Source organism: Gopherus flavomarginatus, chromosome 2 (genome assembly GCF_025201925.1).
Source record: "Gopherus flavomarginatus isolate rGopFla2 chromosome 2, rGopFla2.mat.asm, whole genome shotgun sequence".
Lineage (NCBI taxonomy): Eukaryota > Metazoa > Chordata > Testudines > Testudinidae > Gopherus > Gopherus flavomarginatus.
This window is the reverse complement of record NC_066618.1, coordinates 247,826,196-247,852,150: the sequence shown is the minus strand read 5'-3', so window position 1 is coordinate 247,852,150 and position 25,955 is coordinate 247,826,196. Positions and strand designations below refer to the sequence as shown.

Genomic DNA, 25,955 nt, shown 5'->3' with positions numbered 1-25,955 from the left:
ACTCGCGACCGCCGCTCCCCGCCCGCCCGACTGTTCTGCCCGCTAACGGGGAAACTGGGACCCGGCCTGCCCAGGGAACAAAGAGAGACAAAGGGGCGAGTCCGACCCCGGGTCTGGCCTGTACCGCCGCAGGCTCCCCACAATGGATCCGGCTCGGCAGCGCTTCCGTCCCGACAGGCCCCGGCCCAGGTCGAATGGCAAATGAACAACGGACTACTCCCACAATGCACCGGGGCAGCCACCGAAGGGGGAGGGGGGTTGAGCGGGCGGGGGAGGGAGGGAGAGCGGGAGGCCGAACAGCTGGTGAGTGTCAGGTTCTAGTCAGCGCTCCCTGCACCTCCTTCCCCCCTCCCCGCGCGGCGCACCCCGCCCCCCCGAGCACAGCGCAAGTCTCTGCCTCCCCCCCACCTCCGGTAGCGCAACTCTCTCTTTTTCCTTATGCTGCCATTACTGGCCACGAGCTGCAGCCCACCAAGGGTGGCCTATGCATGCCGAGCCCCATGTTGTGTCTCAGAAAGGGTGCCTGCAGGGCCCTGATTTCTCATTGTGGGTGATGGTGGCGACACACCGCCCGCCTTCGCGGTACAGTGTGCCAGGCGCGGGTAATTGCTCCGAAAAGCACTGCCCCGAGTGCCTAAGCTACTTGCGCTTGTTGTGAAATGGGAATTCAAAGAAAAGGTCACACGTGCTGAACTGAGTAGGGATGATTGCCATGGGTCTTACATCATGCACCGCCAATTACAGAGCGCCCTGCGTGTTTATACCTGCGCAGCCATACTCTCTAATAGCATAGATTACCTGGGTTCCATAATTCAGTTCAGGGGAAGGGAGGGGTGGGCAGGTCAATGGTCTCAGTGTGCATTACAAGCAGTAATCATTAACCAATCTGAAAACACAGGTTATATTGGTTATAATAATGGTCTTGTAGCATTCATAGCAGTCCCTGCTGCATTTGTTTTCTAACCTCACCCAAAACTGAGCTAGCATTTCTTAATTCCTTTCCATTTGGGTGCTATATTTATGAATACAGACCTAAAGTTCATGCTGTAAAATAGTTAGGGCCCTATCCTACAATACTATAGTCACCAAATTTGTAGCAGATTCTGTTTTTTGCTCAGAATTTAAACACTTTTACAGGGAAAACTCATTTCTAGATTTCATAATTGTGGGAAAAAACCTTGAAAATAACCCAAAATAAGACGATATCGTGAAATATGCTTGATACAGCATGTGACCTGAAAGTGTTGCCAATGCTCCCGGATTGTCCTGGAGTCTCCAGGAATTAAAGATTAATTTTATTATGTCAAGTGATGAAATGTCCAGGAATAGGTCCCAACCAAAATCGGCATCTGTACCTGAAACAATAGTTCTGAAAAGCCCAGTTCATTGCAGTAGGGTGTTAACTTTGCTTAATCATGGGCAAGTCTACACTTCAGACCTGTATCAATATAACTACATCACAGGGTGATGTAGTTATACCAGCCTAACATCCCCATATGGACATAACTATTTCCTCTTGGGGAGAAGGATTAACTACGCTAACGGGTGGTGATCAATGGTTCCATGTCTAGTTGGCAGCCGGTATCAAGCGGAGTGCCCCAAGGGTCAGTCCTGGGGCCAGTTTTGTTCAATATCTTCCTTAATGATCTGGAGGATGGTGTGGACTGTACCCTCAGCAAGTTTGCAGATGACACTAAACTGGGAGGAATGGTAGATACGCTGGAGAGTAGGGATAGGATACAGAGGGACCTAGACAAATTGGAGGATTGGGCCAAAAGAAATCTGATGAAGTTCAACAAGGACAAGTGTAGAGTCCTGCAGTTAGGACAGAAGAATCCTATGTGCTGTTACAGACTAGGGACCGAATGGCTAGGCAGCAGTTCTGCAGAAAAGACCTAAGGGTTACAGTGGACAAGAAGCTGGATATGAGTCAACAGTGTGCCCTTGTTGCCAAGAAGTCTAACAGTATTTTGGGCTGTATAAGTAGGGGCATTGCCAGCAGACCGAAGGACGTGATCATTCCCCTCTATTTGACATTGCCCAGGTCTTATCTGGAGTACTGTGTCCAGTTTTGGGCCCCACATTACAAGAAGGATGTGAAAAATTGGAAAGAGTCCAGCGGAGGGCAATAAAAATGATTAGGAGGATGGAGCACATGATTTAAGAGGAGAGGCTGAAAGGCCTGGGATTGTTTAGTCTGCAGAAGAGAAGAATGAGGGGGGATTTGATAGCTGCTTTCAACTACCTGAAAGGAGGTTCCAAAGGGGATGGATCTAGACTGTTCTCAGTAGTACCAGATGACAGAACAAGGAGTAATGGTCTCAAGTTGCAGTGGGGGAGGTTTGGGTTGGATATTAGAAAAAACTTTTTCACTAGGAGGGTGGTGAAGCACTGGAATGGATTATCTAGGGAGGTGGTGGAATCTCCTTCCTTAGAGGTTTTTAAGGTCAGGCTTGACAAAGCTCTGGCTGGGATGATTTAGTTGGGGAGTGATTCTGCTTTGAGCAGGGGGTTGGACTACATGACCTCCTGAGGTCCCTTCCAACCCTGATATTCTATGTTTCTATTCTATGACAGGAAAGCTCTCTCCTTTCGGCTTAGAGCATCTTTATTAAAGAGCTGTAGCGGCACAGCCACTACAGTGTTTTAAGTGTAGATGTGCCCTTAAAATGCTGCATCAGTGCAGCTGCAGCGCTTTAAAAAAAGATGCTCTAAGCCAGGGGTCTCAAACATGCGGGCCATGGGGTTATTTTCTGCTGCCCGCCCACTCCCAGTGTTTACCTAGAATGGCTCTGGCCTGACGCCCGGGGGTAGGGCAGGCTCCCTGCCTACTTCCTACCCCCGTGCTGCTCCAGGACGCGGACAGAACCTGGGGGAGGAGAGGCGCAGGAGTGTGTGTTGCTGCTGCTTCAGGCACCGCCCCCAGCAGCTCACATTGGCCGCGATTCCCTGTTCCCGGCCAATGGGAGATGCTGGGGGCGGTGCCTGAAGCAACAGCAACACACACACCCCTGTGCCCTTGCTCCCCCATGTTCCAGCTGCTCCCCCGAGCTGTGCAGGGGCAAGACAGACAGGCAGGCGGGCAGGCAGGGAGCCCGCCCCCTGAACTCCTCCCGCAGCCAAACCCCTAGCCCTGAGCCCCTTGCCACACCCTGCACCCAGACCCCCTGCCACACCCCTCCTGCACCCCAACCCACTGCCGTATCCTGCACCATGACCCCCTGCCCTGAGCCCCCGCTGCACCCCGCAGCCTTTCTGCACCCCAACCTCCTTCCCTGAGCCACCTGCCGCACCCTGCACCCGACCCCCTGCCTTGAACCCCCTGCTGCACCCCACATCCAAACCCACTGCCCTGAGCCCCTGCTCCACACCTCCTGCACCCTGAGCCCCTGCCACACCCCTCACTCATTCTGCACCCCACACCCCAACTCCCTGCCCTGAGCCCCTGCCACACCCCACACCCCTCCTGCACCCCCTGGGGGTAGGGAAGGGGCAGAGTTGGGTTGGGGATTTCAGGGAAGGGGTTGGAATGGAGGCAGGGAAGGGGTGGGAAGAGGCAGGGCAGGGATGGGGCCGCATGGAAGGGGTGGAGTGGGAGGCGGGGCAGAGGGCAGCGGTTGGGAGGTGTCAGTAATGCAGCCCGCGGGCCAATGTACTAGTCCTCATGTGGCCCTTGTGATCATTTGAGTTTGAGACTCCTGCTCTAAGCTGTTGGGAGAGAGTTTTCCTGTCAGTGTAGTTAATCTACCTCCCCAAGAGATGGTAGCTACGTTGCCAGGAGAAGCTCTGCTGCTGACATAGCATCTACATGGTGTGGTTCGGTCAGTATAACGACATCATTCAGTGGTGTGGATTTTTCACATCCATAGCAACATAGTTACACTGATATAGGTCTGTAGTGTAGATAGCACCTATGACAATCCAAATATCACATTAAAGGTGATCATTTTAGCAGAAACATCCAACTAATGTGCTTGTTCCAAACTGACTTCAAGACCTTCCCGGGTGCTGGAAACCCAATTGTCTTCTCCCCAGCTGCAAAAACCTCCCATTCCCCCTCCACCACACACACACACACACACTTTCTATAATGCAATCATGTTTTTAGCACAAAATTCTGCAACACATGGTACAGTGTTCTAGAACAGAGTTTTTGCTTCAAGTCTTTGCTTATAGGGCGCTATCACAAGACATTTTAGTATTAAACCTTTTATACTAAAAGGTTAAATACTTAAATAAGCAATTAATTAAAATTAAAGAGGCAAAATAATTAAAATTCAGTCTAAAAGAATCAATTTGGCTAAATTATGCAAACTCAAACAGCACCAAGGAATGTGGTATAAAAGACAATTCAGTGGCCCTCAAATCAGATCTCCCAGCCAACAAAATGGATCAGTTCACAAATGATAGGGTTGAAAAAGGGTAGCATTAAGTATGGAAACTAAGGAAAAGGTTCCAGCATAGGCAAATCAAAATAAGTGGGAGTTGTATTTTAATTAGTTGATGAATGGGAAGCAGAGCACTGCCCAAATTCTAAATGTAATAGTTACCTAAATAATATTCGTATGCTAAGGTGAGATCATGAGAAAAATCAGTAATTGGAAATACTAACTCCCCATCCCAACTGAGAGGCTTCAAGTAGAAAATTAGTTTAACACAGTCCTCAAAAGTATTAGTAGTAGAATTGAGTTCAGAAAGGCACTGCATTGACTGTATTCTTAGTATTGGAGGTTAAAAGCTTAAGGAGTCTCACTATAAGTCCATAGATTCTCTGGAGAAACAAAGAAATCATACAATGCATGTCATACATCCATGAGAATTGTGGAGACTACTTGAATCTATAAGAGGAGATAGGAGAGTGGTGGAAAATATTGAACAGGTGACAAACAAACAGAGAGGGGCAATGCAGGGCCACATATGGACCCCAGGATGGAGAAACATAAGGGTTGTATTGCAAGACAGATACATAGAAGACAATAACCTCCATGTATACTAATTAGAATGTTTTTCTGTCAGAAAATACTGTTTAATTGAATTCAAAACTTTCCATGGGAACATGTCAGTCTTGACAACATTTTGTTTTGGAAAAAAAAAATCAAAATGAAACATTTTGATAATGAGAAAACATCCCATTTTCACATTTTCAGAATGGAATGTTCAGGTTTTAATTTTGAAACAAATTCCAGATTTATTTTATATTACTTTATAACTTATAATATATAATAAAAAGTCAACATTGACATTAAACATTTTGTTTGACCCCCCAAAAAAATTCAAAAATTTAATTTTGCAGGAAATTTCAGAATTCAATCTGTCATTCTGATTCAAAACAAAAACAATGTTTGAAATTGTGGAATTTCCCATGAAATCGAAATTCTGGTTCCCACATAGCTCTAATTGTACCATATAGGCCAAGTCCCAACACAATTCAAAAAATGATTCAAATATAAGTTACAATGTGGAAACAATTCTCAGTACCCCCAGGGCCAAGATGGAAGAGCTATCAAAAGGACACTGTGTGCTTCATGGCATAATGGGTCCAAATTCCGCTGCAAGCACCCTATAATTCTGCAGGACACCTAAATTCTGTGATAATGTTAAATGATTATTTCTTCATTAAATGTCTCCATGAAATACCCTTCATTTCCATCCTTCCCACGTGAGACATACACGCAACTATGGTTCATAGTTGAAAACACTTATTGATGTAAAATCGGTCAATGATTATTTTCAGCAAAGATTATTTCTGATTATGTCTGTTTTTCTATGTGTTCTCTAGACAGCCAAGCTAGTTGGGCTTCTGGAGTTAAACCACTGTCTGGGTGATACAGCTCAGAATCTCCTTCCTTCATCCCATACGTACCAGAGAAGGCTGGAGGATGTAAGTTTCAGTGGTTCATCTTCTCAGCAACTCAGGCCTCAGATGCTACTTCTACTCTCTAGGCAACCTAGCTGCCAAGGGTTAACATCCATCTCCCCTTGCTCCCTGCAAAGTGGACTCTAGCTTTCTAATTCATCTTTGGCCAGGTTCTATACAACAGAACTCTAGAGACAGCATCCACTTTAAACCAATTAATTTCCATTTGTGGGAAAATTGCAGGCAGGTCTCAGCAGAGCAGGGAGACAGAAAAAAAAATGCTGGATATCTGTCTGCTGCAAAATAATGAATTCTGCAGCAAAAATGCTCAGTTCTGTGGTGTCTTGGAAAAATGACAGATTCTAAGGCAGGGATTGGCAACCTTTCGCCCGCAGCCTGTCAGAAATCTGCCAGCGGGCCAGGACGGTTAATTTACCTACAGCGTCCGCAGGTTCAGCTGATCGCAACTCCCACTGGCCATGTGTTCACCGTTCCAGGCCAATGGAGACTGCGGGAAGCAGTGCGGGCCAAGGGATGTGCTGGCCACTCTTTTCCTAATGGAAATGGAAATTAGGACCCTAAATACCTTTGTGGATCTGGGCCATTTTGTTCATTATTGAATCCAATAACACAGCTTAACTGTAACTATCTCTGTTCTGCAGAAGCATTAACATTTCTTAAAATAACTGTATTTTAACAATATATTTTACTGTCACTCAGAAAATCAAAACAGGTTTAACAAATCCCTTGTTTGTTGGGTGAAGTATGTTACCAGAGAGGCATATGCCTGGCCAATAAGGAGCTATGTCAGTACTCACCCATGTATATGATAGATAGCACAATGATGTCCTTCTCATAGCTTCTGCTGCTGCCACCTCATGTGTGGCTCAGCCATGGCAGCTGTAGTTCTTTTCTCCACTTTCATTCTCAAAATCCTCTGCAGGTGATGCCTTTTACCAAATCTCCCCTTCCTAGGGATATCTGGTCAAATCCATATTGTAGAAAAGACCCACGTTGTCAGATAGCACATTTCAAACTTGGCTTTCTCCTGCCCCGGTTTGGAAGCTGGTTTGGTTGTTGACATACATAAGGCCAAACTGGGTTCAAAACAGTTGTCAAAATCCATCTGTGGTGTTTGGAAACATGTCCTCTCTCCCCACATCCCACTTACCTCATATCTCATGTAGCCAGAGCTAATGATATTCCTCTTTACTACTCCTATGTCTGAAGCTGTCTTATTCCAAAGGCTCCTCTCATTTCCCTTTCCACTACCCTTGAGCAGGGAACCAAATTCTGTTTCCAAGTTACAATAATTTTGTTGAATAGCTTTGTTTCTCTCTGGGCAAACTTGTCCTCACCTAATGTCTCTACCCACTTCACTTTCTTTTCCTCCCCTGTTAATCCTCAAACAAGGCTCATTCATCCTGGAAGAGGAGCCAAAACGAAGCCTGGTTCCTTGGACCTTGGCCTAGTCTACACCTAAAACATAGGTAAACTTAGCTAAATCGCGCAGGGCTGTGAAAAGTTTCATGCCCTGTGCAATGCAGTTAGGTCGACCTAACCCCCACTATAGATGCAGGTAGGCCGACGGAAGAACTTTTCCATTAACCTAGCGACTGCCTCTTGGGGGTGTGAATTTACTACAATGATGGAAAAACCCCTTCCATCACTGTAGTAAGTGTCTATGCTACAGCGACATAGCTGCAGCTTTGTCACTGGAGCACTTGTAGTGCAGACATACCCTGATACAATCCCTCTCCCCAACTGCCATTTCCTAACTGTCATGGAACTCTCCAAGTTAGTTACTGTGTCCTTGCCCAACATGGAATGCCAACAGGGATTCCCAGCCCGGAGTCACAAGTTAAAGGGCTCCATACTTGCTGCATTAGAGTAATACTATAATCATAATTAATTTATAAACAATCCATGATCCTATTCAGACGAAAATATTTATGGCCTTGGGAATTGCTGGCTGGCTGAAGTGGGCTGACGTACTTGGGGAAAAGGCTCACTAGCTGTGTGAAATGGCTAAATAAATAGGACTAGATTCACTCATACATTCTGGCTAAGCCAGGTTTATGGCTGCTTTGCATCATTGTAGTGGCACAAAGCAACCAGAACATACCAGCGAACCTGGCCCGTAAATTCCAACTTGAGTGCGAGGAAAGTTCATGTCTCCCATGCACAATAACTGTCTTTGCTGAATCTGTGCATGTGCCCCAACTGAGGCCACACTTTCCACAGCGGCTATCAGGTCTACAATAACTCTTGACTGCATATACCCCTAGTGGGACAGATGAACAGGTCCCAGGCTTAGCTTCCATTTCATTAATTAAAAAAGAAAATACCAGCCTTCAGTTGCAGTGGCATCCCTAGTCTCTGGAGAAGGGCAATTGGGAAAGGCTTCTGTGTCCGTTCTATGGAGGTTGTGGAGTGCCCTCACGCTATTACTGACTAACTTCTCAATCAGTGAAGTATGTGTGTATGTCTTAGCGTGATTATATTTAAAATTTCTGCAAAGAAGAACCTAGACCTTGGTTTAGTCATTTTGAATAAGATATTTGGGGGGGGGAATAAAAATTGAAATAAATAGATAAATAAAAATGACCATTTTACTTGGAGAGAGTGGCAAATTCTTCCACCTAATAGATCTCTTTCTTCTCCATAGCTGAGCTCAAACAGAGCTGTCAGGCAGGGCAACACCATCTTCAGGGTATATAGTTCTTTTAAGTGTCTAAAATCTTCTGTTGTTTGCTTTTTTTGCTACAATCTTGAACTTCCTCTCCCTCAGAATGTAGGTTACACCAACCTACATTCACTTTTGCAGATTTAGTTGGCCTGTTTTACCACTACATTGCTTCTTTTTTAAGCTGGTACAACTATATTGAAATCAATTGATGTATTCCAGCATAAAACTGGAATTACGGAGTAGTGAATCTAGACCAATGGTATTTCACTTGCACCACCATTGATGTCACCACTGATTTGAGCCCTGGGAGTTCAAGAAGTTGCAGAAAAAGTATCAACGGGACTTTGAGTTCCATTTGCATGGATTCTCATTTAACAGTAATGAGAATTTAACAGTCTTACGATTTGTTCCTCGACGCAGTTCAGCTTGTTGGCCTTGACCTAATAAATCCTTTCTTGCTTGAACATAGAAACCACTTCTCTTCTAATATGTTAATCTTGTAGTTGAGGTCAGCTGAGAGTGTTCAGAGTGACAGTTCTTAGGTCATATTTACTCTAGACAAATGGGTGTATTTTTACAAGATAGCTCACACTTTGTAAAATCCTAGACAGGGCAGTTGTAGTTTAACTTGGACATAGCTGGTCCAGGTGAACACTAGGATTTTACGTGTTAGCTATCTCATTAGAAAAACACACCTATTTGTCCTAATGTAGACATAGCCTTAGAGTTGTACTTTGAGGGCAATAGCAGGACATTCTCAATGGAAGGAACTGACTTTTGGGCACCACAAAGCTTCTCCACTTCAGTTTGAGGGAAGTGGAAATATAAATGAGAATCCCAACATACACAGAGGCACAATTTTTTTGTAAAATGAGTTACTTGAGTTTGGGGTGTATCCCAAAGAATAATGAGACTAATCCTTTCCAAAGCCTCCTATAGTGGTGTGATCATGAAAGACATGAATCAGTTATGTTTTGGGAAGAAGCAGCAAAAATTTGTTTCACAGACCTGGCCAAAAATACTCAGGCTGGTCCTGTCAGAGGAGGGCCCTTGAATAAAATTTGTTTCCCGACTCAGTCCAACAGAGTCCAAACTTGTTGAGCTACACGGCATATTTCAAATCTTATCTATTTAATCAACTCTGAGGAGGGGGTTCTTTTCCTTTGTTTGTATAAGCAGGGACAATACTTTTTAGTACTGTTGACATCAAATCAGTGTAGATACTTGACTTTTTTGTGAGTGTGCCTAGAAATTACGATAGAGACCCAACATAAATCGAAATAAATAATTTAACAAACATATTTACAGCCAGTACTGATAGCTCTAAAATGGAATACAGAAAAAAATCAACAAAAAGCTCTCATATATAGTCTTTTATTTTACAAAATGACATCTCGTGCCACAGCAACCACTTTAGTTAATCTGTGGAGGCTGAATTTTTTCAAAATTAGGTGCCAAATGTAAACGCAATTAAATCTGTAGTGAGCTGTCTAACTACATGTTTTAGGCACCTCAGGGTACATCTACACTGCAAAAATAAAAAACCCATGACAGTGAATTGTGGAGCCTAGGTCAAATGACTCAGGCTCATGCTACAAAGCTAAAAATATAGACATTCCAACTTGGGCTGGAGCTCAGGCTCTGAAACCCAGCGAGAGAAGAGAGTCTCAGAACCTGAGCTCCAGTCTGAGTGAGAATGTCTACATAGCTATTTTTAGCCCCATCGCATGAGCCCTGCAAGCCCAAGTCAGTTGACCCAGGCTCTGAAACCTCACCGCCGTGTTTTTTTCCTAGTGTAGATGTACCCTATGTGTTGATTTAGGCACTTAAACAAGGATTTAAGTGTCTAAAACTGATTCAGCAAAGCACTTAACATATGCTTGACTTTAAGCATATGTCTCTGTTCAGCAAAGCACTTAAACGTGTTTAACTTGAAGTGAATGAGATTTAAAAGCAGGTGTTTTAAGTTAACTATATGTTTAAGTGCTTTGCTGACTTGGAGCCTAATACAAATTTGGGTGCCGGGCTTTGTAATGTGAAATGTATATGCAGTTTTAGTCAATATATTTATCAGTAAAAGGAGTTCTATCACTTTTCAGCCTTATTATAAATATATAGACCCCTGAGGAAAAAAGCTATATACATTAATGGTTTGGGAATGTCGATATAATAGTGTGGACAAATATATGCCTCCAAAAGCTTGAAGTTAGGAGAAAAGTTTATAGACCTACAAATGCTCAGCAGAATTTTTTTTAAAAAAGCTTATGAAAATAATTTCTTATTAATGTAATGTCTGTTAGTTGCTGATGTTTTCAACAAGTTATTTCCCATTTTCAATCAAAGTGAAAGTATTTGTGTCATCTGAAGGATTTATTAGGCAATTTAACATGACTGTTATGGTAGATTATTCAACTATTCTCATATATTGGGGCTCTTTCGATTACTTTCCTTTGAACTTACAAGTACCATTTCCTACAAAATGGAAAGCTACGCCAAGAAAAAAATTATAAAAAGTGGGTTGGCTGAAAATCTAATATTCTAGACTCTGCACAATCTAGATTCAGGCCAGGATATGGAACTGAAGCAACTTTAATAGAGTTGATTGATTATCTCCTCCTGTCAGTGGATAGAGAGGAGACATCCATTCTCATCCTCCTGGATCTCTCTGCGGCATTCAACATTGTCAACCATGAAATACTGCTATCTCACCTGAGAGAGGTGCAGAGGTCAAGGGTAATGCACTAAAATGCTTCCTGGAGGGATGCACCCAAAAAGTAGTGAGGGGAAGCTGTACCTCCATGTGACACTCTGTACCTCAAAAGTAGTACTCTGGAACCCCCATATTCACCATTGTCATGTGATTATGAGATGTTTTGTACAAAGTGTGCCTGGTGAGGTATCATATTAAAAGTCTTGATCTGTTGAACATTAATATCCTGTTGGACTGTATGTGCTATAATTGTATGTGAATTTACGAAGTATTGCTATATGTGCTACTGAAATATGTTGTGAGGTTGGGAAATGCCCACAGCCAGCCTTTCAGTTGCAACAAAGGAGGGTCAGACAGGCATTGATGGCCCATCAAGAAAAGAAACCACTATCCCAGACAGGGCCGGTGCAAGGATGTTTCATGCCCTAGGCGAAACTTCCACCTTGCGCCCTCCCCGATCCCCGAGCCCCTGCCCTGAGGCGCTCCCCCTCACCTCGGCAGCTCCCCCTCTCCACCCTGAGGCGCCCCCCTTGCAGCAGCTCCCCACCCCCCACCCTGCGCCCTGAAGCACCCCCCCACCCCAGCTCACCCCTGCTCCTCCTCCATCCCAAACATACCGTCACTGCTTCACTTCTCCCACCTCCCAGGCTTGCAGCGCCTAAGCTAACTGGCACCGCAAGCCTGGGAGGCAGGAGAAGTGAAGCAGCTCACCCCTGCTCCGCCTCCTTCCCGAGTACACCATCGCTGCTTCACTTCTCCCGCCTCCCAGGCTTGTGATACCAATCAGCTTAGGCGCCACAAGCCTGGGAGGCGAGAGAAGTGAACCAGCCACAGCATGCTCGGGGAGGAGGTGGGGCAGAGGTGAGCTGGGGCGGAGAGTTCCCCTGCATGCGGCCCCACCCCGCTTACTTGCTGCAGGCAGCCGTCCCCGCACTCCCCTGCCCCAGCTCCCTCCTCCTAAATGCCGGCGGCAACCAAGGTGGCTGAAGATCCAGATGCTGCGGGCGCTGCCCAAGAAAATGCCGCCCCCCCAAATCCTAGCCCCCTAGCCCCCTAACTGGTTGCACCGGCCCTGATCCCAGAGACTCCTTAGAGAAGGCACGCAAGGGAAACGGCTTGACCAATGGGGACTGCCTGATCCTCACATCACAGCAAAGATTTTTCTAGGAGCTGGAAGAAAGTATAAAAGAGGGAGAGTGACAGCATCACTTGACCTCTTTCTCCCCGTCCCCCATCTCAACATCTGGAAGAACCTCTGCAAGAAAAAGACTTTGAATAGGAGAAGTTTGGTCCCAAGCTGGAAAGTGGTCCAGTGTGTGTATTGAGGAACTGTAACCTGCTTGTACCTTCTGTTAGGGTGAGACTTTGGTTGATTCAAATCTTGCTTAGTCTGTTTAAGTTAGAATTTAGGCTGCAGATTTATTTTTGTTTCTTAGGTAACCAACTTTGATCTCTATGCCTGCTACTTCTAATCACTAAAAATCTATCTTTCTGTAGTTAATAAATCTGTTTTATATTTTACTAAAACTGTGTGTTTTAGATGAAGTGCTTGTGAAATCTCATCTCAGACTACAAAGCCTAGCGTATGCCTATTTCACACTGAGGGAGTTGCAAACTAGGTAATGAGTTTTCACTGGTCAGGCTTCCTTATTGATGGTTCATGAGTGGCTGAGAGATCATTCATGTAACTCATTTGGGTGTGTCATTGCCTGTGGATGTCTGTGTAAATGCAGTATCTGTCAGAGGCTCGTAGCTTGACATCAGCATCACAGTGTGAGAGTTGGTGGGTTTGGAGGACTCAGTGGTCCCACAGTCCAGGACCCCGCCACACTCCACTATTAGCCTCCTCACTTGTGAAGTCCCCCAAAGATAAATTCTCTCTCAGGTACTTTTCAACACCTATATGGAGCCAGTAGGTGAAATGGTCAGATGAAACAAATTCAAGGGCAAGCAATATGCAGATACCACTCAGCTGTAGCTATCCATCACCAAATATGACCATACAATTACCACCAAGATACTTCAGTGCTTGGAGATCAGCTTGTGGATGAAGAACAGCTGGCTGAAGCTGAACCCAAGCAAGACAGAGGTCATGCTGGTGGGTAGAGGAAAGCATTCTGAAGCCAAAGTACAGCATCTTTGTTTGAAGGCACACAACCACAATTGGTCAGATCAGTCTGAAGTTAGGAGTATTCTTGGATTCCTTGCTGACACAAAACTCTCACACAGCAGCATCTGCAAGTACACTTTCTATCATCTCAAGTTGGCTAGGAAATTCCACCACATTCTGGCAGATGATGATCTGGCCTCAGATATTCTCATCTTCATCATGTCTTGACTGGACTACAGCAATTTGATGCACTTGGGCATAAAGCCTTCAGCGCTTTGGAAACTCCTGCTAACACAGAAAACTGCAGTAGATCTCTACAGCAACACAGGCTACTGCAAGCACATCAAGCCTGTAGTATGCTTATTATGCTGCTTCCTAAAGAATATCAAATCAAGTCCAAGGTCTTGGAGTGCTTTGAAGATAAGGACCAAGGCCTGGGCCTAGGATATCTCAAAGATTGCCAAAAGCCCTGGGAAGAAGAACATGGTCAACAACTTTGCTCCTCTGGATCTACAATAAGGTATTCTGAGGAAATTCTGCACCAAAAAATTAAATATTATGCACACAATATTTTAAAATTCTGCAAATTTTGTCAATAAATAAATGTGGCTCCAGCTTGGCAGTGGGGAGCACAGGACACTGGATGCATTGAGGTGGGAGCTCACCCTGAAGCCCCCACAACCCCCGGTACAGTGACTCGTGAGGCTGCACCTGACCCTGACACAGTGCAAGGGCTGGGCCTGCCCCAACAGAAACACCCCCGAGTCCTGCCCCTCTGTGGTAGGTGCACCATGTGTGAGTGGGCAGGCTCTGCCCAGCAGGATCCAAATGTGGAGGGGCTTACTGTGGGGGGATCCAGGTGTGGGGTGAGAGGTTTCTGTGTGGGGCAATCTGGGTGCAGGTGGCCCAGTGGTAGATCTGGATGTACAGGGGCTTGTTGATGGGTTCTGGATGCAGGGATAATGGGACTCTGCAGAGGATCCAGGTGAAGGTGTTTGGAACTCAACAGGGGGGTCTGGGTGTGGGAATATCAGGCTTAGCAGGGGGTCTGGGTGTGGGGGGCTCAGTGGGGAGGTCCAGGTGCCAGGGGAGTGAGACTTGATGGGATGGGGTTCCAAGTGCAGCTGGTTGGGGATCAGTGGGGGCGGGGTCCAAGTGTAGGGGGGTAGGGCTTGTCAGGGTGAGGGTTCAATGGGCCTGCTTAACTGGGGAGCCCCAGCTGCTGCCGAGGGGAAGCTGCATGCTTGGCTCCCACTTCCCACTGCGATTCCCCTATCCCCTTTTCTTCTTCATCCTCCTCCCCTCATTCCCATCTTCCCTTCCCCTGCCCTATTCCACGCCCCTCCTTACCCACTGCCTCTTCCCCTACCTTCTCAATTCCCTTCCCTCATTTCCCCCACCCTCCCTTACCCAGCCGCACTGCGGGCACTCACTGTTGCACAAAATAGAAAACAGGAAGGTTCCCACCACACAGAAGGAAGAATGGCTGGCACTAGGACCCAGGAGAAGACGTTCAGATGCAGAGTCAGTGGAGCCGAGGCACAGCCTTCTTTGGCTGGGCAGCTCTACACTTGCAGAATTAGTGGGAGCAGTGGCATGTAACGCAATGTGCCCCCCATACCTTGCCTATGTTTGGAGGAGGGAAATCCCCCTCCCCCTGCAAAAAAACCTGTGCCCATTGTCGCCCCCTTCCCCACACGGCTTCCATTTGCTTCTCTGCTGTTTTCTGCAGGGAAGCACAGGAATTCTGCGGGGGCAGGGAGTGTTTTCCCCTCAGGAGTAAATAAGGGTAGAGGACAAATGTGTGGGAGATAGGACCTTCACCAGGGCAATCCGAGACTATGGACAACCCTGGGAACTAAGGACCATCAAAAACCTCACCACCTTCTGCTCAAAGTGCAAGGCACATTTCTTTGATTTAGCTTTTTCTGACATAAATGCAGAGTAACATACATATTATACATATATAAAACCTACCAATACAAAACATTCCTCCGTGTACACCTCTCCCCCAGGGAGAAGATGAGAGAACAAACAACACATGACAAATATTAGTCGCATCATTTAATGCATAACTGGAAGGTGCCCAGATACTACAGTGATGAACACGGTATAGGAACCTGAATGGACTAGAATAGTATATAATGGGCAAGTTGATTTGTTTATATTCCTCTATTAGATGAAATGTTGGCATGCAGAGGGTAAATAAGGGCCTGATACTGAAATCTGTCAAGGGCCCTTAGCGCCTATTGACTTCTATGAGAAAGTACAGCGCTCAGTACTTTCAGGATCAGGCTTGACGATTGTCCCATAGAAGGCAGAATATTGTTCAAATAATACATTTTCACTCTGCCAAACCAAAATATACTGAAACAGAGAGAGAGAGAGAGAGAGTTAAAATAAATGTTTAATTCCACAGAACAAGGCTTAAATACTCCTCACCTTACTCATGAGGTTAATCCCCTTGGACTGGATTCTTGGGTTCATTAAGCCAGCTTTGTGCGGTACCAGTGGAGCTAAACTGCCTTAAGGTAGGCAACTGGTCAATTGAGCATCCCCTCTGCATAGTAACTGTCCAGTGGAACTTCCCCCATGCATAAGACCACTGTAGTAATTGCTATGTCACACCTCACCTGGTCTCCCCAGACCCAGGAAAATAGGGGTATGACCAGGACACCCCAGTACTGAGCTGATCACCAGCTGCTAGAGCTGCAGCTGAGTGTATTGGTAATTGGTATACAATAGAGCAGCCTTCAGGCTTCTTTGTTTTAGGCATAGGACTGGGCTTGTGACAGCAACATAGTACACTTGCCAGGTCAGGAGAATTTGGGTTATTGACTTCAACAGACTACAGTACTCACATTAGTAACAAAATCAGAGATCTATAACTCACTCTACTATGCCTGGGATTCACAGCACATTTAGTTTGTTCTTATCTGGATTTTGTAAGGCATGCATATACAACGATTGTGATCATGGCAGGAGTATCTAGATAAAGAAATAAATAGATATGATCATTGATTAGTGAATTATGCAACCTCTGACCACAATATTAGAACTAAATGTGAAATGGAATCTGTAATATTTATGACACCAGCAAAAAACTATCTTGCTGGTCATCGATCTTTATTCCATCCTCTTCATCTTCTCCTTCATTACACAAACCTTGTTTCAAAGATAGTTACAGCAAAGTGAGTTTTCCATACAAACAGTGTAAATTTCCTTCCTGTGAGGAAACCACTTTTGCAAACAGAATATTTCAGACTGCACAAAACCGTGTATAGTCAGCTTCACTCTTGTTTTTTGTTAAATAGTATATTATTATTATTTATTCAGGATTCCTGTGTTATTCTTGCTGTCACTGACTAACTGTGTGATCCTAAGCAAGTTATTAAATCTTTCTGTATGTCAGTTTACCTGTCTATAAAATGGGGCTACTTACTGTGCCCACCCCAGAAGAGTTTTATGAGGCATATTTAATTAGAGGTAGATTGTTTCTTTAGGCACTGGGTGATGTGCAAGCTGCATCATCTCAAGAGTAGCCCCAGGAGGTACTGCTCTGTCTCAGGGACATTCCCCTGAAATACAGTTTCTCTCTGGGTCCCTTCTTTCTCCTGGGGAAGATATGTTACTTCAGGACAAAGTTTATTTCCTCCCTTGTGCCTGACTAGTTGTTTTGGTCAGTGAGCAGGCAGGGTGGGCTTGGAGTCAAGGCTGTAACCACTGCCCATCCATCTCTGCTGCCACTTGCTCACAGAGGGGAGAACAAGGGCTGTACTCCACCTCAGACCTAGATCTTGACCCAGACTCAGTATCTGGATAGATCTTATTGAGCTGAACATACTTAGGCTTGGGCAGGGGAAACCAAGTCACAAAGTTCCATGAAAATGCCAACCATTTGAATTCTGGGTTGAGCTCTCAATGCCTGATGGGTCAAAACCAAAAAAGATTACAAGAAGTGGAATATTGGACAAATGACCAGGGAGGAGTATAAAAATATTGCTCAGGCATGCAGGAGTGAAATCAGGAAGGCCAAATCACACTTGGAGTTGCAGCTAGCAAGAGATGTTAAGAGTAACAAGAAGGGTTTCTTCAGGTATGTTAGCAACAAGAAGGTGGTCAAGGAAAGTGTGGGCCCCTTACTGAATGAGGGAGGCAACCTTGTGACAGAGGATGTGGAAAAAGCTAATGTACTCAATGCTTTTTTTGCCTCTGTCTTCATGAACAAGGTCATAAGAACATAAGAATGGCCGTACCGGGTCAGACCAAAGGTCCATGTAGCCCAGTATACTGTCTACCGACAGTGCCAATGCCAGGTGCCCCAGAGGGAGTGGACCTAACAGGCAATGATCAAGTGATCTCTGTCCTGCCATCAATCTCCATCCTCTGACAAACAGAGGCTAGGGACACCATTCCTTACCCATCCTGGCTAATAGCCATTAATGGACTTAACCACCATGAATTTATCCAGTTCTCTTTTAAACGCTGTTATAGTCCTAGCCTTCACAACCTCCTCAGGTAAGGAGTTCCACAAGTTGACCATGCGCTGCGTGAAGAAGAATTTTCTTGTATTTGTTTTAAATCTGCTGCCTATTAATTTCATTTGGTGACCCCTAGTTCTTGTATTATGGGAATAAGTAAATAACTTTTTCTTATCCACTTTCTCTACATCACTCATGATTTTATATACCTCTATCATATCCCTCCTTAGTCTCCTCTTTTCCAAGCCGAAGAGTCCTAGCCTCTTTAATCTCTCCTCATATGGGACCCTCTCCAAACCCCTAATCGTTTTAGTTGCCCAGGTCAGCTCCCAGACTACTGCACTGGGCAGTACAGCATGGGCAGAAGATGACCAGCCCTCTGTGGAGAAAGAAGTGGTTCAGGATTATTTAGAAAAGCTGGACGAGCACAAGTCCATGGGACCAAATGCACTGCGTCTGAGGGTGCTAAAGGAGTTAGGGGATGTGATAGCAGAGCCATTGGTCATTATCTTTGAAAACTCATGGCGATCGGGGGAGGTCCCAGATGACTGAAAAAAGGCTAATGTAGTGCCCATCTTTAAAAAAGGGAAGAAGGAGGATCTGGGAAACTACAGGCCAGTCAACCTCACCTCCGTCCCTGGAAAAATCATGGAGCAGGTCCTCAAGGAATCAATTCTGATGCACTTAGAGGAGAGGAAAGTGACCAGAAACAGTCAGCATGTATTGACCAAGCGTAAGTCATGCCTGACTAACCTAATTGCCTTCTATGATGAGATAACTGGCTCTGTGGATGAGGGGAAAGCAGTGAATGTGTTATTCCTTGACTTTAGCAAAGCTTTTGATAAGGTCTCCCACAGTATTCTTGCTGGCAAGTTAAAGTAATATAGGCTGGATGAATGGACTATAAGGTGGATAGAAAGCTGGCTAGATCGTCAGGCTCAATGGGTAGTGATCAATGGCTCCATGTCTAGTTGGCAGCCAGTATCAAGCGGAGTGCACCAAGGGTCAGTCCTGGGGCTGGTTTTTTTCAATATCTTCCTTAATGATCTGGAGGATGGCGTGGACTGCACCCTCAGCAGTTTGAAGATGACACTAAACTGGGAGGAGTGGTAGATATGCTGGAGGGTAGGGATAAGATACAAAGGGACCTAGACAAATTAGAGGATTGGGCCAAAAGAAACCTGATGACGTTCAACAACGACAAGTGCAGAGTCCTGCACTTAGGATGGAAGAATCCTATGCCCTGCTACAGACTAGGAACCGAGTGGCTAGGAAGCTGTTCTGCAGAAAAGGACCTGAGAGTGACAGTGGACGTGAAGCTGGATATGAGTCAACAGTGTGCCCTTGTTGCCAAGAAGGCTAACGGCATTTTGGACTGTATAAGTAGGGGCATGGCCAGCAGATCGAGGGATGGGATCATTCCCCCTATTCGACATGGGTGAGGCCTCATCTGGAGTACTCTGTCCAGGTTTGGGCCTCACACTACAAGAAGGATGTGAAAAATTGGAAAAAGTCCAGCGGAGGGCAACAAAAATGATTAGGGGGCTGGAGCACATGACTTATGAGGAGAGGCTGACAGAATTGGGATTGTTTAGTCTGCAGAAGAGAAGGATGAGTGGGGATTTGATAGCTGCTTTCAACTACCCGAAAGGGGGTTCCAAAGAGGATCGATCTAGACTGTTCTCAATGGTACCAGATGACAGAACAAGGAGTAATGGTCTCAAGTTGCAGTGGGGGAGGTTTAGGTTGCATATTAGGAGAAACTTTTTTCACTAGGAGGGTGGTGAAGCACTGGATGGATTACCTAGGGAGGTGGTGGAATCTCCTTCCTTATTTAGAGGTTTTTAAGGTCAGGCTTGATGAAGCCCTGGCTGGGATGATTTAGTTGGGGATTGGTCCGGATTTGAGCAGGGGGTTGGACTAGATGACCTCCTGAGGTCCCTTCTAACCCTGATAGTCTATGATTCTATTTTTCTATGATTCTTTGCAGACTGGGTTGGCAACAGGGTTTGTTGCGGGATTGGTTCCTGGGTTAATGTTTTTGTTGTGTGGTGTGTAGTTGCTGGTAAGTATTTACTTCAGGTTAGGGGGCTGTCTGTAAGTGAGGACTGGCCTGTCTCCCAAGGTCTGTGAAAGTGAGGGATCATCCTTCAGGATAGGTTGTAGATCCTTGATGATGCTGGAGAGGTTTTAGTAGGGAGCTGTAGGTGACGGCTAGTGGTGTTCTGTTACTTTCTTTGTTGGGCCTGTCCTGTAGTAGGTGATGTCGGGGTACCCTTCTAGCTTTGTCAATCTGTTTCTTCACATCACCAGGTGAGTATTGTAGTTTTAAGAATGCTTGATAGAGACCCTGTAGGTGTTTGTCTCTGTCTGAGGGATTGGAGCAAATGCGGTTGTATCTTAGAGCTTGGCTGTAGACAATGGATTGTGTGATGGGGTCTGGATGAAAGATGGAGACATTGCTGCTGACTTGAAGGTATAAATTGTCCCCAAATCCGAAATAGTTGTGGGTGAGGAAAAGTCACAAAGTTTGTGCCACCAGGTTTGCAGTGACATTATTGGGGATACTGTTCCTGACGGCTTGTAGTCCATCTTTGTGTGGAAAATTGGCATAGAGAGCTTCTACATTCTTAGTGGCTAGGATGTTGTTTTCTGGAAGATCACCAAAGGATTGTAGTTTTCTCAGGAAGTCAGTTGTATCTTGAAGATAGCTGGGAGTGCTGGTTTTCAAGGGGCTGGGCAAATGCGGAGTGGCTGGGATCTCCGGGGCCCCCCATCATCTGTGGGGGCTCAGAGCTCTAGGGTCCCCCTGCCCTGGTGGTGGGGAGCTGTGGGAATCCCCCTGCTGCTGGCCGGGTGCTGCAGGGGTCCCCTTGCCCTGCCATGATGGCTGGGGAGCTGCGGGGGTCCCCCTGCCCTGCCGCAGCAGCTGGGGGGCTGCGAGGATCCCCCTGCCCCTCTGTGGTGCCCAGGGAGCTTTGCCGATCCCCCTAGCCCCTCACGGCAGCAGGGAGCTACGGGGTTAGGGTTGCTAACCCCCCAGAATTGTCCACGAGTCTCCAGGAATTAAAGATTAATCACTAATTAAAGAATATGCCATGTGATGAAATCTCCAGGAATATGTCCAACCACAAGCTGGCAACCCTAGCGGGGGTCCCCTTGCCCTGCCACGGCTGATGTGGAGCTGCAGGGATCCCCCTGCCCCACTGTGGCTGATGGGGAGCTGTGGGGATCTCCCTGATGTCACAGGGGCCAGGGAGCTGCGGGGGTCCCCCTGTCGCCTGCAGCTGCCGTGAGCTGGGGGGTGCCCGCTGACCATGGTGGCTGGGAGCTGTAGGGTACCACCGCTGTTCATGGTGGCTTGGAGTTTGGGGGCCTGCTGCCTGAGACACCGGGGGTACCTCACCGCTCCGCTTTGCTCTGGGAGGCAGCGAGACCCTTCCAGCTACCAGGGCTGAAGTCATGGAGGTCTTTGGAAGTCACAGATTCCATGACCTCTATGGCAAAATCGTAGCCTTATTCCTAATCTTGGGTTCATGAATCTATATTATTGTTGTCACTAACTTTCAATGATAAAAATAAGGGGACATCAAATTTGTGTGGAATGTAGATAGATAACTTTAGGACTAAAATGAGTGCCATCTCCAGAAATGAGATATGCTTCTCAGGTAAGAAATAATGGATGTCTTTTAGATTCAACATATTCTTTCTCGCCAAATAATCCTGTCTAAAATATCACCTCCGGTGCTCACTGTTTATGGTTCTCAATTCACAAGTTCATTTAAACATTAGTGAATGAATTCATTAGCTCATGTTTGTACAGTACTTTGAAGACATAAAGAGCTGTATAAAAGCTAGGTGTTACAACTTGTGAGTTTTCCTGAAAGTTTAATCAAAATGATATTTGGCATAATTCATTTGCAAATGATGTTCAACTGCAAATATGCTTCTTTTACAGTGGAAATTCTGCTTTATGTTGCAAAAACTGTATGGAATTGCTATATGTTCCTTAAAATATCCACTGCAAATCAGTTCTACTCAGAAGAATTTTTTAAATTAGATGAATAGGTTTCTACACCATATAACGCCTCAGAATTATACACTGCTTTACAAACATGGTGCTCGATTCACGCCCACAATGGTGACTTGTTATTGCAGAGGGCCCATAGCTAGTCAGTGCAACCGCCGGAATGTAGATACATATATAGTCTTTTGAATTAAGTTGAAGTGAAAGCACAATCTGGAGGAATAAAAATAAGGTTGAATGTCAGAGTGTCCTGTTCCATTATGATTGGGTTAGTGATTTAATGTGTGGCCTTGGGTCAGTCACTGATACTGTGCCTCAATTTCCCCATCTATATAGTGGAAGAATAATTTGGGGAACTGGTATAAACTATATCAGGAAAAGAACTCTTGCCAGTACAAACTGTGCATGTCTCCTCTTGGAGAGTTTGCTGATATAGCTATACTAGCACACTGTTTCTAGTGTAGATATGGCCTTGACTGGGGGAGAAAATAAATGGTGGTATCTCCTCAACACCATCCAGTCCTGGCACTATAATGAAACATAATTCACAGTAAATTGTGCAGATCTGTGAATGACGTTCCAGACACTGGCTGTCAAAAGTGTTTGGCCTTCAGTTGGCCAAATGCACATTCTGCAACTGTTCAGTGTTTAATTAAACCTTCTCCTACCAGGTTCTTTGAAATCAGTCTGTTGCATTATGAGCCAGGGCTGTAGAGAACAGGCTGGGTACCCTAAAATAACAGTTGGCACGAACACCTCATGTACACCCATATAACTGTCAGGGAATAAAGTTCCATCTTGTCCAAACAGATAAATGCCAGATCTTGTGAGCACCCTGGCATCATGCACCCTGCAAGTGTATTGGTGTTCATGAACCTGCCTTTATGGTCAACCAAGGCCTGCATGATGATCAGTAGTGTCCTTTCTGGCTGACATGTTCATATGCTCCTTGTGGCATGCAGACAATGGGCACACATGTCATTGATGGCACCAGCACAGTTGGGGAACTCTGTTCTCTCAAAGCCAGGTATTATTTAGGGCAGGGGTGAGCAAACTTCTTGGCCTGAGAGCCGCATCGGGTTTTGTAAATTGTTTGGAAAGCTGGTTAGTGGAGGGGGTTGTGGCCCGGCCCCCACCTTCTATCTGCCCCCCTGGGACTCCTGCCCCATCCAACCACACCCGTTCCCTGACGGCCCCCACCTTCTCTCTGCCCCCCTGGGACTCCTGCCCCATCCAACCACCCCCGTTCCCTGACAGCCCCCCCCCCGGGACCCCTGCCTCATCCACACACCCCTGCTCCCTGTCTCCTGACTGCCCCTGGACCCCTGCCGCCCCATCCAACCCCTCCTCTCATTCCTGACAGCCCCCAACTGCCCCAACCCCTATCCACACCCCCGCCCCCGACCACCACCCCAAACTCCCCTGCCCTCTATCCAACCCCGCCTGCTCCATGCCCCCTTACCGTACTGCCTGGAGCACTGGTGGATGGCAGTGCTACAGCTGTGCCACCCGGTTGGAGCTGGGCCACGCCGCCACTGCTACCGTGCAGTACAGAGGCTGGGTCAGGCCAGGCTTTGGAGCTGCGCTGCCCCAGGAGCTCAAAGCCTCGCCGCCCAGAACATTGCGCTGGCGGCAGAGCGAGCGAGCTGAAGCTGCTGGGGAGAGGGAATAGCGGGGGAGGGGCTGGGGCTAGCATCCTGGGCCAGGAGCTCGGGGTCTGGGCAGGATGGTCCCGTGGTCCAGATGTGGCCCGCAGGCCATAGTTTGCCCACCTCTGATTTAGGGACATTAGCAATGTTCACCACCCATGGTTAAACTGCAGCAATAGTTGACTTACCAATACTAAACTGGTTAACAATGGACCTGGTATGGTTCTGGACTGGTAGGCCTCCCTCACGTATGTGTCCTGGTGCTATGGGTCAGGACAAGCGTCTCACACAGCACCATGAAGATGACCTTCCACATGTGAAAGTTCTGGGGCCACTGCTGGTCATCCCAGGTCTACGTGCTGATGTAGTCCCACCACTCTATGCTTCTGGTCCTGTGATAGAAACACTGGTCAGCATAGGGGAAATCCTTCGCTATTAAAACCAATATCAGCTGTCTCCACTCCATCATGTCAGCATGAAATCTGCATGATTGTTGTATCATAGGACTCAGGGCCGGCTCTACCTTTTTTTGCCGCCTCAAGCGGCGAAGGAAAAAAAAAGCTGCCACTGTCATGCCACCACCGAGGGAAGCAGAGGAGGAGCTGCCACCGTCATGCCGCTGCTGAGGGAATTGCCGGAGGAGCTGCCGCCAGCATACCATCGAAGAGGGAACCACCAGAGGAGCTGCTGCTGGTGTGCTGCCGAAAGCCGCCGCAGTGCCATCCTAAGACTGCCCGGGAAGCCGCCCTTTCCTGTTTGCCACCCCAGGCACACACTTGCTAGGCTGCTGCCTAGAGCCAGCCCTGCTGGGGATTCAGGAAGTTATTTTAGGATAGTCCCTAAACATGTATTCTGGGGAGGGGACTTTTGCTTGGTCCCTGAGGGCCATGTTGTAAATTAATAAAGAAGCAGTTATTGAGTCCAGACTGTTGTGTTGTGCTCCCTACCTGCACTGAGGAGCTGTAACATATTGGTGACTAGGTGCACTAACTGGTGCATGCAAAGCCTTGTATATGGATGCAGTGCTTCTGTAGCTGAGGTGCCCCTGAGGAGCTGCTTACCTGGCTGAAACTGGCTGGTTTCCTGAGAGGGAAGAAGGGGACTAGCCTCCCTGAAAAGTCTGAGGCTATGTCTACACTACCACTTATGTTGTTATAACTTATGTCACTCAGGGGTGTGTAAGTAAGCCACCCCCCGAGCGATACAAGTTACACCAACCTAAGTGCCGGTGTGGACAGCACTATGTATATAGCTATATATAGCTACCGATATAGCTACTGCCCCTCGCAGGGAGTGGACTATTAAATCAATACGAAAGCTCTCTCTCATCAGCTTAGAGTGGCTACACTAGAGAGCTTACAGCGGCACAGCTGCATTGGAACAGCTGCACTGCAGTAAGCTCTCTAGTGTAGCCATAGCCTGCGTGATTACCAGGCGAAATGTGGAGGTGCAGACTCTGTGTTCTTCAGCCACACAAGAGAATGGCACACTACAGCAGGGTGCATGAATTCAAGCCTCCGAAGGAAACATGGACACACTGTGTAGAACACATTCACTGTTACCTATTGGCTAATGATGTAATGGATGAGACAAAACGGAAGTTATCATACTCAGTGTTGTGGGTTGTGACACCTATGGGCTGATTTGTGATCTCCTGGAGCCAAAAACTCCTGGACTGGTGACATTTGATGCAATAATTAAAGCAATGATGTCCAACCTCCAGACCTGTTAGTGCTAGAGGGAATAAGAAGTGCTACCAATGTGTGGGGATCATTCTCACATGTAGTACAGGCATGGAGAGTGTCATTATTGTAAAAAGAAAGGACATTTGGTTAGGTTTTGAAGAACTAGAGACAGGCAATGCAGGGATACCCAGAAGAAGAGGGGGAATAGGATGCACTATGTGGAAAGATGATCAGCTGGGGACCCTGAACAGGAGGATGAGGAGCCAGATGAAGTGTATGGTCTCTTGACTCGGATGGGTTCTTGTAAGGAACCTATTCTACAAAACCTACAGTTGAATGGACAGAATGTAAAAATGGAGCTTGATACAGGGGCAGTAGGTATGGTGTTGAGTCAAGAGACCTAGAAAATTATCACTGATGTGTGCTCCAGCTTGACTTTGTCCCCTACCTGAGCTATACTCAAGTCTTTCACTGGGAGAAAATTCCTATAGTGGAGACGTTGGAAGTCGAAGTGAGGTATGGGCTCCACAAGGCTCCTCTCCCTCTTTTTGTAGTAGCTAAGGCAAGGCCAAACTTTTTTTGATTGAATTGACTATCAACCTTGAATATGGGCTTGAAAAGACTTCAGGGACCTTTGTATCACATAAGTGTAGGATCGATCAATGACCTTTTGGAAAAACATCAACAAGTATTTAGAGAGGAGCTGGGAGAATTCCAGAATCTCAAGGTGAAAATACATGTAGATCC

At 46.4% G+C, this 25,955-nt stretch overlaps 1 long non-coding RNA gene across 1 annotated transcript; it reads left to right on the top strand.

Annotated features, from left to right (window-relative positions):
* Positions 1-273: 273 nt before the first annotated feature.
* LOC127045471 (uncharacterized) lies at positions 274-24,447 on the top strand. The gene is made up of 2 exons (XR_007772745.1): positions 274-303; positions 24,028-24,447. It is a non-coding gene; the product is annotated as an uncharacterized LOC127045471 (long non-coding RNA).
* Positions 24,448-25,955: the final 1,508 nt, after the last annotated feature.